The 13,680-nt window shown below is 38.2% G+C and overlaps 1 long non-coding RNA gene across 2 annotated transcripts; it reads right to left on the reverse strand.

Moving 5' to 3' along the window:
- Positions 1–265: 265 nt before the first annotated feature.
- On the reverse strand, positions 266–9,299 carry LOC117872064. 2 transcript variants are annotated; one of them, XR_004644394.1, is made up of 3 exons: positions 6,670–9,299; positions 5,738–5,799; positions 266–3,478 (listed from the first exon to the last, which is right to left on the reverse strand). It is a non-coding gene; the product is annotated as an uncharacterized LOC117872064 (long non-coding RNA). The 2 variants fall into 2 exon arrangements; XR_004644393.1 differs by lacking the exon at positions 6,670–9,299 and having other exon boundaries at positions 5,738–6,248.
- Between the last annotated feature and the right edge of the window lie 4,381 nt (positions 9,300–13,680).

Here is a 13,680-nt window from a genome sequence, read left to right on the forward strand (position 1 = left end):
TTACAAACAGATGGTAGACTATGTGCCCCACTAATTAAAAACCCCATTATAGTCAGTTCTGAATGTTAACTATCAGAACTGGTTAACTAGTCAGCCTACTATTGGAGATTTTGGTCCAAATTGGGCCCTGTCTTAGAGCCTATGCTTCATCACTACAATTGACAGGAAATGCATAAGGTCTAAGGCAGGTCAGAATCTGGCCCCTTTGTCTAAATGGAGTTGTAGACTTATAAAACTGGACACTCAGCAGACCAAGAAGCACAAATGAAATCATTTGAGTACTTTATTAGCCATTTCCTGTTGTCTAAAAGGCAGCTGACAAGTAGCAGATGTTTTCTCAATGGCAGCATCCTTGTTTTACATCCCTCAAATAGTTCTTCGCCACCATTCATTTTCACTGCAGCAAAGCTGAAACATGTGCTACAAAACCCCAACCTGTGCTTCATTTTTTTAAAAGCATTTCTATTGCAGCAGCGCCTTGATAGGTGTGTTCAGTCTAACAAAGGCCTGTTGTCTTTCTTTGTCAGGATTTCAATTCTTTGTAGTGGGGAGAGTCATTCTGCAAGGCTTTCCCAGTAAATCAGGACAAGTGGTTTCATAAATTCAAATGCTTTCCAAGGAAGGAAGACTTATCTGGTGATTAAGGCAGTGGGCTGGAACTCAGGAAATCTGGATTCAGTCCCTGGCTATTCCTGTGTGATCTTGGGCAAGTCACTTAACTGCTTTGTACCTCTGTTACACATATGAAGACTGGGGATAATGATGGTACTTTTGTCTGCCTGAGGAGTGTTTACTGTTACACCTTGCACAATGGGTATTGGTTAGGTGGGACCTTCAGGCATAACAGTAATATAAATTTTAGCAATATTTTTGTCTTGTATCCATAAAGTCACATGATGCCAGCTGCTTTAAATAAACAAATTATGCAGAAAACACAAAACAAATCAGATCTTTAGAAAACCAGCTATGTGCCCTCCTGTATTTCCTTTGTTGCCTTGGTGCAATGTCAGGAAGCTATTTGCTGTTTGTAGCAGTAGGAATGTAGCTGCTGCTGTCAGTGATAAATATTATCCATGCCAGGGCACCTGTTAAGAAGGGCTCCATCTGAACCTACCATGGAGTGTGATGGTCAGATTCCTGAGTGTGTTCCAGATAGAACTTTCTCCCTTGCATGACAGCATTTTCATTTGGAGACTGTGAAGGCTAAAACACCAGTCGGTGGACATTTCATTTTTCAAATTGCCAGAGATGAGAAGCAGAGGAAACACTTTTCACCTTCTGATCATTCTTAATGGGCATGTACCGAGGCATTTCCATTAATGTGAATAGCAACCAACTAAGTCAGCTAATAGGCTGGCTCTGTTTTTTCATTCATTCTCAATCAACATGACTCAACAACATGCCTGAAAATGCAAACAGCACGGGCTTTTGAAAGCAGAGGCATCATGAGTGTTCACTTTCTTGATTTAAAAAAAATGTTTGTGAAAATTAATATAAAGATATTTAGATAAATATTCAGCATCAAGAGCTAAGGAAAGCTTGCATCTCCCACATCCCATATAGTCTAGAGATGAGCCAATGTCGTGATGTTAGAGTTGGATCTGAATCAGGAAAGCACCAAAGTAAAAATTCAGGTGATGGGCAGTTGAAGAATTATTTAGATAAAGTAGAGGCAGACAAGGGTTTATATTCAAATATATATCCAAATGCCCAACAGAAATGTGAGAAACTTGGGAGAATACATGTGTAAAAGTAGCAAACTGATTTCAGTTGGAAGGAGATACCAACAGGAGCTGTAATAGTTAATAATCAGGTAGAAGAATTTTAGAGATTAATGAAGTAAACTGCACCAGATCATCATTATCCTCATGTTTCAAACGGGGAGGGTGAGATACGGAGAGATTAAGGCCAGCATTTTCAAATGTATCTGCCAGTTTAGGATTGCCAACCCTCCAGGATTGGCCTGGAGTCTCCAGGAATTAAAGATTCATCTTTAATTAAAGATTATGTCATGTGATGAAATCTCCAGGAAAACAGCCAACCAAAATTGGAAACCCTAGCTGCCATACTTGGGCAGTTGTCTAAAAGCGGTCTAATTTTCAGAGACGCCGATCTTCCTCAAAATCCTACTGATTTTATTAGGAAATATAGGTGCTCCACGGCTCTGAAATTCATGCCCTAATGACTTAACTTTGGACATCCAGGTTTTCAAATTTTTATTTATGTGACTTATCCATATTCACAAAGCAAGTCTGTGGGACAACCTGGAATAATAATAATACCTCCTATGTCTTACACTAGTGCTTTATAAAGGAGGTAAATATTATTATCCCCATTTTACAGATTGGGAAATTGAGGCAAAGGGAGGTGACGTGATTTGCCCACAGTTACCCATCAGGCCATTGGCCAAGCTGAGAATAGAATTCCAGTGTCCTGAGTCCCAACCAGGGCTCTATCCATTAGGCTATACTGCCTCTTTAGCTCTCCTAATTTCCTCATATTAGATTCAGTGATAGTGAGTTTTATAACATGCAGCTCAAAACATAAAGGCTCTGGTGGTGGTAGTGGGGGTGCTGGAAGCCAATGAACCAAACTGTAAACCCTGTATATGATGGAACCCACTTCAAGCCAGGGGGTGCAGTAACACCCCAAGCACCTCTAGTTCCAGCACCTATGTACACACAATCACTCTAATTGAGAATTCTCTGGATGAAACATTCTATTAGCCTGTATCACTGCTGCTAGGCAAAAGATCTGTGTAGATATTTAAAATTCCACCCAAAGTGAATGAATTCTCACCGGTGTCACCAAAATCAAGTGTTTTCAGCATTTTGAGCCAGTAAACAGTGATGTGCCCATTTATACCAGCTGAGACTCTATTTCATTATTTACATGTTAAGAATAATCACTTAGGAAGAAAGTTAGATTGTTGTGTCATTGCTACTTATCATATTCATTGGTGGCATTATTTCCCACTAGCATAGCACACTGGTTCTATAAGCACAAGCATAATAGCTATATGTTCTAAGGCCATTAGAGAATTAATTTGCCAATTTCAGTGCAGAACAAGTCAACCTAGCTGAGATAATGTTTTTAATATGAATTATTCTGTCAGTTAAGATTAAAATCTTCAAACTACAAATTTGGAAATACAGCCACTTTCTGAGACGCTGGTACAGAGACTTCATTGATGGCTTTCACCTCCTTTCCAGCTGTCACTGTTAGCCCTTGGCACATACCTCAATGGCACTTATATGGCCCTTGCCACAGGAGCCTCTGATTATCTCACAGTCTTTAATGCTTTTATCCCCACAATAGGCCAGCGCAGTGGGGATGTGCTATTATACGTATGGCAGGGAACTGAAGCACAGAAAGGAGAGACTGAGTGACTTGTACAGGGTCACACAGGAAGTCAGTGGTGGAGCAGGGAGTCCAGGTTAACACCATAAAAACTGGACCATTCTTCCTTTTCTTCATCCTAAAAAACACAAAGAGAATTTAAACTTTGTCTGGCAATGTAGATTAGTAGGTAAAAACTCACTTTCCATTAATCAAACACTAAGACCACCCGGGGTGTAATTTGCCCTGCTGTAGAGGTACCTCACTAGCTTTTATCTAGTTAGCATTCTAAAAATAGGTGAGAGGATCCGGCAGTGCGGGCTTCAGCACAGGCCAGCAATGACAGTCCATACTTGGGGGACCAAGTGGACTTGTACAGCCCACACTGAAGTCCGCACTGCTACCTCTTCACAGCTACTTTTAGTGAGTATGGATACGCCTCCATGAGCTGCAAATCGCATCCCCAGTTGCGGTGTAGATGTAGTGTAAGACAAAATCAGGGTGATGAGAAATTGCTGATCATGAAAGAGGTGGACAGTGGTTGCAGTGCTTTTTCCTCTTGTGGCAGTGCATGGGCAGAATTGAACTGTCTTGTGGAGAATGAAGGAAGTGGAGAAATACAGAAGGAGGCCACTGCTAATGCTGACATCACAATTTGAAACCAGTTGAGAATCTGAGTGCAAGCCCCTGGCACGCTGTCACCAAAAGAGGCTTTGGTTCTCACTAAAAATAGTGGCTGTGGTTTGAACCATGAGTTTAGAACAGCAGATGTTATAGTCAGGAAATGTCTCATTTGAAACAAAGACTAATTGTGCGTTTGTTTATGAAGGTCAACCAACCATTATGGGATTACAAATATAACTGAATTTAATAGCTTAGCCTGCAGTGTCAACAGTCCTATTGACAATGAGTTTAAGCAGCCAATTGGTACGGTGGCAGAATCCAGGTGTTTGTGTATTTATATCACAGAATGTGCTGCATGTGTTGACATACTCTGTGGTCAATTAGCACAACAGACTGGCAGAATCCAGAATTGTTCCCTGCACTCCCTGTTGGCAAGTGTTTGTGCATGTTTGGCAGACTGAGAGAATGACCTTGCCACGGTTCTGCTGCTCACAGTTGCTCTCCATATGCTCACCCTTTCTCTTTCCTGTTGCTGAAAATATTAACTATTGATTTTTGCGTTGCTGATACTGGACATGGAGAGAGGGGGTGGGGGTTGGGGACAGGCAACTTTTAATTTTATTTGTTTCAGTGTAGATCTGGAATAACTTCATTGAAATAGCTGCAGTCAATTTTACTGGTATAAAATTATTATAAGTAGGATAGTGATCAGGCCCAGCCAAAGAGATGTTTTGTTTCTTATGTCAGATGGAAAAGTGTGATCTTGATTTAGTATGCACAGTGTGACTCCAAACAGCTTTCTCTTTTGTGTCTTTCCTGGTCTTAACAAGAATGACTAGAGCAGCCATGAGAGAAATATGTTTCTCTTTGCACCATTTCTTTTGAATACAAAATATCTTTGTTTTGACTCCTCGTGACTGTCAATAATTTGAGGAAAAAGATGAAGCCAAATGTAATATAACCGTAAATACTTTCATTGGAGAAGTTAATGGACATTTGGCTCTGGGCTAGGTTCACTTACACTGGTTATCTTCATTAACTTCAGTAAAATGACTCCCCATTTACATCAGTGTGAGAGGCTGACAGTGTGTGGTTTTGATTTCATTAGACAGTATGTTTTCCCCTTGGATTTATTTCTATTTTGATCACTTGCTCTTTTCTACTTGCAGTTTATTCTAAGGGCCTGGTCAAAGCCCAGTGAAGTCAATAGAAATATGTCTATTGACTTCAAAGAACTTTGGATCAACCCTTAAATAATGTCAATGTAAATATCATTAGAGGTTGCAAGCAATATCCTAGTCACTAGAATATATTTATATTTTCTCAAGAGAAAGTAAGAGAATTTTTGGCACTCATGTAAAAGGTGCTACATAGTGGCTGGCTGGGATTTTCAAAGGAGTTTAGGGTTTATACACTTAACTCTCTTAGGCTCCTTTGAAAATCCCAGAGCGAATTTTTACAATTAACTGAGAGGCAATGTGATCCAGTGGATAGAGCAGTGGACTAGAGCACAGGAGACCTAGCTTCTAATCATTGTCTCTGCTACTGACTTGCTGTGTGACCTCGGGTAAGTAAGTTCACCTCTCTGTGCTTCTTTTTCCTCTCCTATCCTGTGTCTGTCTTGTCTATTTAGATTATAAAGTCTTTGGGGCAGATGGTCTCTGACTATGAATTTGTACAGAACCTTGGACAATGGGGCCCAGACTCAGTTCAGGCATTTAGACACTACTGGAACAGAAATAGAAATATTAGCCACAGAACAGGAACGGCATACATGGCCAGTGGCAGTACCAGTCTCTTCACACTATCCTTCCAACATGCCTCAAGGGTGAAAATCTGCAGGGATGGGAAGAAGGTAAATTAATTCATCATAATCATTCATTCCTGTGTTTCACTGATTAAATGTCAAACAATGGTTCCTATAGATGTCAGTAGTGGGTGGTAGTCTTGTGGTGCAGACATATGTCCACTAGTAAGTGTGTTTAGGTCACCAACTCTTTCCATGTTGACCATCATTAAACTATTTTGCAGTAAAGGTTTCTGCAGAGAGGAAGAAATTTGCTCTTTATGTAGGATTTGGCTTACAGCTGTGCAAAAAGATTGTCATAAATAAATAAATAAAAGATGAAAAGGTGAAATACTTTCCATTTTCATCACTGTTTTAAGGCAGGTGGAAATTTGTCTCTGTAGCATAGGACTATCTGCTAAGAGAACTCTAATTGGGATCTGAAGAAGTGGAGAATAATAATTCCTTTTTTTTTTTCAAGAAAATTATCCTGTTTGAGTTTTTTGTTTGTTTATTTATTTGGTTGGTAGTTTTTTTCAGTCAAAATTTGGAAAAAGGTTTTGGAAATATTGTAACTCCCTACAGGTCTGATCCAACACCAATTTAAATCAATATGAGTCTTTGCGTTGACTTTAGTCGGTATTGGTGTTTTGACTTCATAATGCTACCTGGTCTGCAAATATGTTACTTTATGCTAAAGTCAAAACACATTGGAAGGAATAATTTGAACTACTCATACACATTGCTGAGTTCTAAATGAACTACAAGGATTTGAGATAAAGACCTGCTCATCATTGTGAAAATCTCTCTGTGTGTGCAGCAGTAGTCAGAAATTAAACATAATGTAATAAAACATAAAGAATGGGAGAAACTAATATAGAAAATATAATAAGATTTTATAATAAATGGCACAACCTCACCTGGCATAGTGTGTTCTTGTCTGACTACCCTTTCTCAGAAAGATATAGTGGAAATAGGAGTTCAGAAAGAAGAAATAAGATTAGAGGCATTGAGAAAGTTCCACATGAAGGGAGATTGAAAAGATTGAGACTGTTAGTTTAGAAAACAGGTAAATAATAAATAACAGAGTTGCAGGAAATAATTAATGGAAAATAGAAAGAAAGGTAGATGTTTCTTTATAGCTTTCCTGGCAATCCAAGAACAAGGTGAACAGTCAATGAAAATTAAGTGGCAAATTTCAAACTGATTAAAAGAAATAATTTTGTACACAATACATCATTAGCCTGTAAAACTCACTGCTACAAGATCCCATTGAGTCCAAGAGCTTAGCAGAATGCAGATGGTGAGAATTTCTGTAGTTGGATGGATGGATGGATGAATGAATGATACAAACTATTACATTTCAGGGCATAAAGCAGTCACTAAATTAGCAAGAAAATCTTCCCTATGGGCAGACTAATCAATAATTATTCCCTCTGGAGTTTCTTGCATCTTATCCAGTAGGATTAACTGGGTATCAATAATCTTTGTGTTCATTTGATATTTCAATTCTGACTTCATGAACAGAGAGTTACTTGGTTTTGATGTTCTAAGAAGTGATGGTTGATGTAGTAGTTACATTTTGAATTTATAGGGCAGGTATGTTATAGCAGTGTATGCTTTTAGAGAGAGAGAGAGAGAGCCTGTACTGACATCTAATCAGTGTGAGAAAGCCCATCTAGCTTTGCTGCCAAGAATATAAGTTAGATAACAGACGTGCACTGGCTTGATAGCAGCCGGATTAAAGGGTGTAAACTGTGTTTGGGGCCTTCTGCCTCTATTTGTTATAGAGTAGTTGATTTTAGTAATTCAATGGAGATTTTGCTTTACATGTTTAGTTTTTTATATGATGTACTTGTGAAAGGTGCCTTAGTCGGATGCTAAACAGATTTAAAAGATAGCCAATCAGAATATTGGAAACAAATGGTTACACATCAGATGAAATCATATGACACTTTCTCACAGGAGATTCACTGTCTCCTAGAAGATACTTTACCCCAAGTTTTTCCCAGCATTTTCAACCAGCATGGCTGAGATTCTCCTTTCATAAGATCAAGCCCATTGTCAGCTTGTCTTCACAGCCTGAAGGATGCCAGAGTGTCTCTCTACACTCCCAGCTATACCAGACCAAACCTTTGATCTTCACCTGAAAATAGAGTTCTCACCTGCATCTCCTGTTTACCTCTTCCTATTAATTTCCTTCTGAAGTCTCTGCAAGCTCTTCATTAATATTTGACATAGTATGTTAATAGACTTCTATTATAAGATACACAACATATCGGTCCACCAGGGAGATAAGTGTCTTCCACCTCCTGTCTGGACAAGTTTGTCTCACAGCATGCAACCTTTGAGTAATCTGCCTTTAACTACAAGGCCTACAAAACATAATTTTCTGCATACACACATAACTCCCCACATATCTGCTGTGCATACATCTCACAATGACTATGATGACCAGTGTGACACAGGCTTTCATTAGAAAACTTACATGACATGTTTTTGGTGAACCCAGGGGATCCTTGTATCCCGATGTACCCCTGTGTCCTCTGCCTACTGGCATCAAGAGGTCTTTGGGTCACAGTTACCAGTCTGGTCTCTGGTATAATTTTGAGCAGCCTTAGTACTGTTCCAATTTGTATCCAGCTGTAATGGCCCCAAGTGAGGATTGTCAAGTACAACATGCTCTAGCTATGTCCCCTTCTTATTCACACTCGCGCACTATATCCGTTATGGAGAGGAAGGGGGTTATGTAGTCCCAGCTCTGATACTTGCAGATTCCTTTGTGCTTAGCCCATCATGTTAATATATAACTTTTTACAAGAACTTATGTTAAAAAAAAAACAAAAAATAAACAAACAAAAAGCCTCTTAAGGTTAGCTCCATTGTGACTAGTCCATAAGAAAGGAAATGCCTGCAAATACAGGATCATGTACATAATCCTTGTCCTCTGCAGATTTCCAATCAATTTTGCAGATTCCACATAGTTCAGATAAATTTCAGATTGGTTTTCAAACTTCTGGGTGCTTATATGCGCTAAAACTTGAAATATTTGATGTTCTATCACTATTGGAGGTACAGCTAGTGCCTGTAAGCGCCACCCTCCACATGCCTGAAAATGACTCCAAACACACAGTCAAACTGTATTTTAGGCACGGCTAAGATTGTTGTCAGAGAATTATGATAGCCATTTAAATCTCTTCTGGTCTGATTCAATTCCCATTAAAATCAAAGGGAGTCTTCCAGTTGATTACAGTGGGAGTTTGAAGTGGCTCCATGAGTTTAATCCTGCAGAACTTTACTCAGACAAGTCCTTAATCATTAAATTAATTCAATTGAATCCAATGGGATTTCTCACATAAGTAAGGACAGTTTCCATGAATAAGGGTTTGCAGGGCTGGTGCTAAGAACTAAAGCTTTCGGATTTTCTATACTTATTTTGGAACATTAATTTTGAAAAGACAAAACTATAAAAATATCCTTGAATTTTCTGCCACTAAAGGAGATACCGTTGAAAACTTTCATTAAGTTACATCTTTAAATCACTATTTTAGTTACTTTTTAAACCATTTTTTTAAGGAACTGCCTTGGAGTTGCCAAATGAAGATACCTTATCAATTTGATGTCAGAGCACATTCTGTCATGTAATATAAAACTATCATATAGATATTTTTATCCTATTCACATATTGGATGATACCTATGATGTGGTAGCTTGGAAAAGTCAAAAAGACACGATTTTCTAAAATCGTATTTACATAACAACTTAAAGAAAATACCTTGAAATAAATAGCGTAGCGCAATAACAATCCACAAGCAGACCTGACTGCAAAAATGAATAGCTATCAGTCTAATATTCACGAAACAAAGCCTTTGTGAATATGAAATTATTTTCTTAGGGCTTGATCCTGCAGGGATCGTAACTACTGATATGCAGTTTCTAATAGCAACTGCATATGTAGCAAGACTAGCAAATTGGTGCCTTATGAGATATGATCCTAGCACATTGAGATACGTTTTCACTTGTTTCGCATTCTTTCATTTTGGACTAAGCAATCTAAAATCTTAATTCGGTGAGTAATAGTGAGCTTCAGATATTACCACTATGATCAGTTATTCAAGAGGGAAATACTGATAATGAGCTACTCCACGACAAGGAATCCACACAATGAAATGCCCAAAAACAAACTAAGTATCATAAAATGACGAGGACCTGGATTTGAGCCAATCATATTTGTATCATAAAAAGCTTGATACTTTTTTGTATATGAAGCTACTACCTTTTATATTTGGGAGATAATCTGCATCTATTTCAGCCAATGGTCAGTGGACTTGAATTAAAACAGCGTCTGGCTGTTGGTTTTAACTTTGTCCTTGACCAGCACAAGTTTTGCCAGTTAAGGCAATGCAGATATGTGAAGCCAAATCCATGTCTGTCTAACTCAACTGATTTCAGTGAAATTACACGTGGAAAATTTGGCCCACTAAGTTTTGAATTGGATCCTAGACTGTCACTTTTCAAACATTGCAGTTATTAATAAATAGGGAAATGCTTGCTCTATTTATTAAACCTTCAAAATCCTTAATAGCAGTTGTAGAAAAAGAGAGCTTTTATCTACCAATAACAAATAAAATAAAATAAATAAAAAGATTACATTTACTAAACATAAAACATTTCATTCTTTATTGTAATGAAATTTGTCTTTCAGCTTTTAAAATGCACTTATAAATCCAGAAATGTATTCTGGTACATTGTCTTTGAGATGAATAACCACATTATTATTTGCCTGTCAGATTTAAGTACTGTTGTTAATAACATACAGACAGCTACTAAAAATTCAAAACAGGGAGGTTCTTTTTGGAGGAAATTGCAGTTCTAATCTCTGCTTTCCCTTCGGAATCAATTATTTCCCTTCATACATACCTTACAATGCCTGACCTCCAATCAGGAGAGAAAGATACCAAGAATTCCATAGAAAATCTGCAAACACATCCACAGAAGTACAAAGCTAGCTTCTCAAGATTCCAGAAATTATAATCTATGAGAAGTGTATTCTCTCCCCAGACAGCTCTGAATGGAGTAAAAATGTCTAGTTTAAAGAAAATGTGCTATACCTGGGGAGGTATTTTGGCATAGTCTTGTTCCTTAAACAAAAATTACAGTCATAATTGTGTGTTTTTTTTAAAGTTCCTTGTTTACCAGCGACTCACCCTATGTACATATTACTACTGTACCAGCTTCTTACTAAATGATCCAAAGACCAACACACCCTACATTCTGACAGTCACATTGAAAAACCAAATGAAATGAAACTAAATGTTGTCATCCTTGTCTTACATTTAATGTTTCTTCTAACTAGAGGTGGTCCAAAATCTGAATTCCCATCAGGACAAAATGTCAAAATACCAACATTTTCTTAGAACACAAAATTCAGAAAAATCTCAATTTGGAAATTCGGTTTGGAATTGGTTCAACTTTAATGTATGTATTCTTGAGCTGCCGCTTTGTCCTGTGGCAGTTGTAGTTCTAGTGTCTCATGTCCCTGTTCTCCTTTATGGACTGGGATCGCTGGCTGGCTGACATTTCCCATGATGCACTGTGTGACTCCTATGTTACACTTTGTAAGTTCAACCAAAGAGTAAACCATGATGCTTCCCGGGAGATGTAGTCTAGCCAGGAGACCTATTCAATAGAAGTGGATGGGGGCACAAGACACACAACCATAACATTAGACACTGCAGCACCTCAGGCAGCACAGATTACTTTTGATTAACTGACCCAAAACAAAATGTTTCAACTCACTTTAAGAAGCTAAAATATTTGATTTGGATAGACCCAAGTGGAAATTAAATATTTTTTAATTTATTTTTCTGATGTAAAATTGAAAAAAATTGGGCAAAATTGAAAATTTCCTATGGAGCTAGCACATTGCAAAGAGCACAGATCCATGGCCTCAGCTTTCATCCCTGTTCACCAATATAATATCTGCAACTCAAACTTTAATTCTGTTTAATGTTCAAACAGTAACATCACAGAAGCAACAGAGAGTCATGTGGAACCTTTAAGACTAACAGATGTATTGGAGCATAAGCTTTCGTGGGTGAATACCCACTTCGTCAGACGCATGTAACATCACAGTAGCCTACCTATCCACATCCCACGAGCAAAATAAACCGAACACATTTCTCGCATCTATGCTATCTCTTTCATCCATAGATTTCAAGAATTATCCTGAAATTCACCTTGATCATTGACAATCATAATCACGGAATCATAGAAATGTACAGCTGGAAGGGACCTCGAGAGGTCATCCAGTTCAGTCCTCTGTGATGAGGCCAGATAAACCTAAACCATCCGTGAGAGGTGTTTGTCCAATCTGTTGTTCAAAACCTCCAATGATGGAAATTCCACAGCCTCCCTTGGAAAATTAATCCTTTTCCTAATATCTAACCTACATTTCCTTTGGTGCAGATTAAGCCCATTACTTCTTGTCCAACCATCAGTAGACATGGAGGACAATTGATCAGGCCTCTTTTTAATAGCCCTTAACATATTTGAAGACTGTTATCAGTTTCCCCCCTCCCATAATCTTCTTTTCTCAAGACTTAATATGCCCAGTTTTTTTAAATATTTTCCTTGTCGGTCAGGCTCTCCTAACCTTTATCTTTTTTTGTTGCTTTCCTCTGGACTTCAGTTTGTCCACATTTATCCTAAAGTACGGTACCCAGAAATGGACATAGTACTGCAGATGAGACCTTACCAGTACCGAGAAGAGCAGGACAATTACCTCCCGTGTCTTGCATATGACACTGCAGAATATTAGTCTTTTTTGCAACTGCATCACATTGTTAGCTCATATTCGGTTTGTGATACCATATAACTCCCAGATCTTTTTCAGCAGCACCACCATCTAGCCAGTTATTTTCCATTTTGTCCTGTCTTCCAAAGTGCTTGCAACCCTTCCCAGCTTGGCATAATCTGTAAATTTTATAAGCATATTTTCCATGTTATTATCTAAGTCATCAGTGAAAATATTGAATAGTACCAGATAGGATTGACGACTCTGGGAGCACACTAGATACTCACTCCCAGTTTGACAGTGAACTATTGATAACTATTTTTAGTATGGTCTTTCAACCAGTTTTGCACCAACCTTATAATAATTATATATTATTATATATAAGATATATAGATATAGTTTTCTTATGAGACTGTAATGTGGGAATGTGTCAAAAGCCTTAGTAAAACCAAGATATATCACCTCTACTGCTTTTCCCTATTAACTAGGCCAGTAACCCTGTCAAAGATGGAAATCAGGTTGGTTTGGCATGATTTGGTCCTGACAAATCCATTCTGGCTATTCCTTATAACCCTATTATCCTCTTGGTGCTTGCAAACTCATTGTTTAATAATTAGTTCCAGAGTCTTTCCTGTTACTGAGGTTAGGCTGACTAGTTTATAATTCCCTGGGTCCTCTTTGTTCCTCTTTTTAAAGATAGGTATTATGTTTGTCCTTCTCCAGGTGTCTGAGAAATCACCCATTCTCCATGATTTCGCCAAGATAATTGCGAACAGTTCCAAGATTGCTATATCTGGTTCCTTAAGTACCAGAGGATTAATTTCATCAGTCTCTGCTGACTTGAATACACGTAACTTACGTCATCAGTTATTACCTCTCTTTCCCCACTGAGTAGAGGACATACGCTTCCTTCATCTTTTTTTCCCATGCTCCTAATGTATTTGAAGATCCTCTTCTTATTGCCTTTTATATCCCTTGCTCGGTATAACTCATTTTGTGCCTTAGCTTTTCTGATGTTGTCCCTGCATAATTGTGCAGGTGTTTTGTTCCCATCTTTAGCAATTTGTTTGTGTATCCACTTTTTGTAGGGTTCCTTCTGATCATTATTACTCCATCAGTAGAAGAAAAGAAGGAA

Source organism: Trachemys scripta, chromosome 2 (genome assembly GCF_013100865.1).
Source record: "Trachemys scripta elegans isolate TJP31775 chromosome 2, CAS_Tse_1.0, whole genome shotgun sequence".
Taxonomy (NCBI): Eukaryota; Metazoa; Chordata; order Testudines; family Emydidae; genus Trachemys; species Trachemys scripta.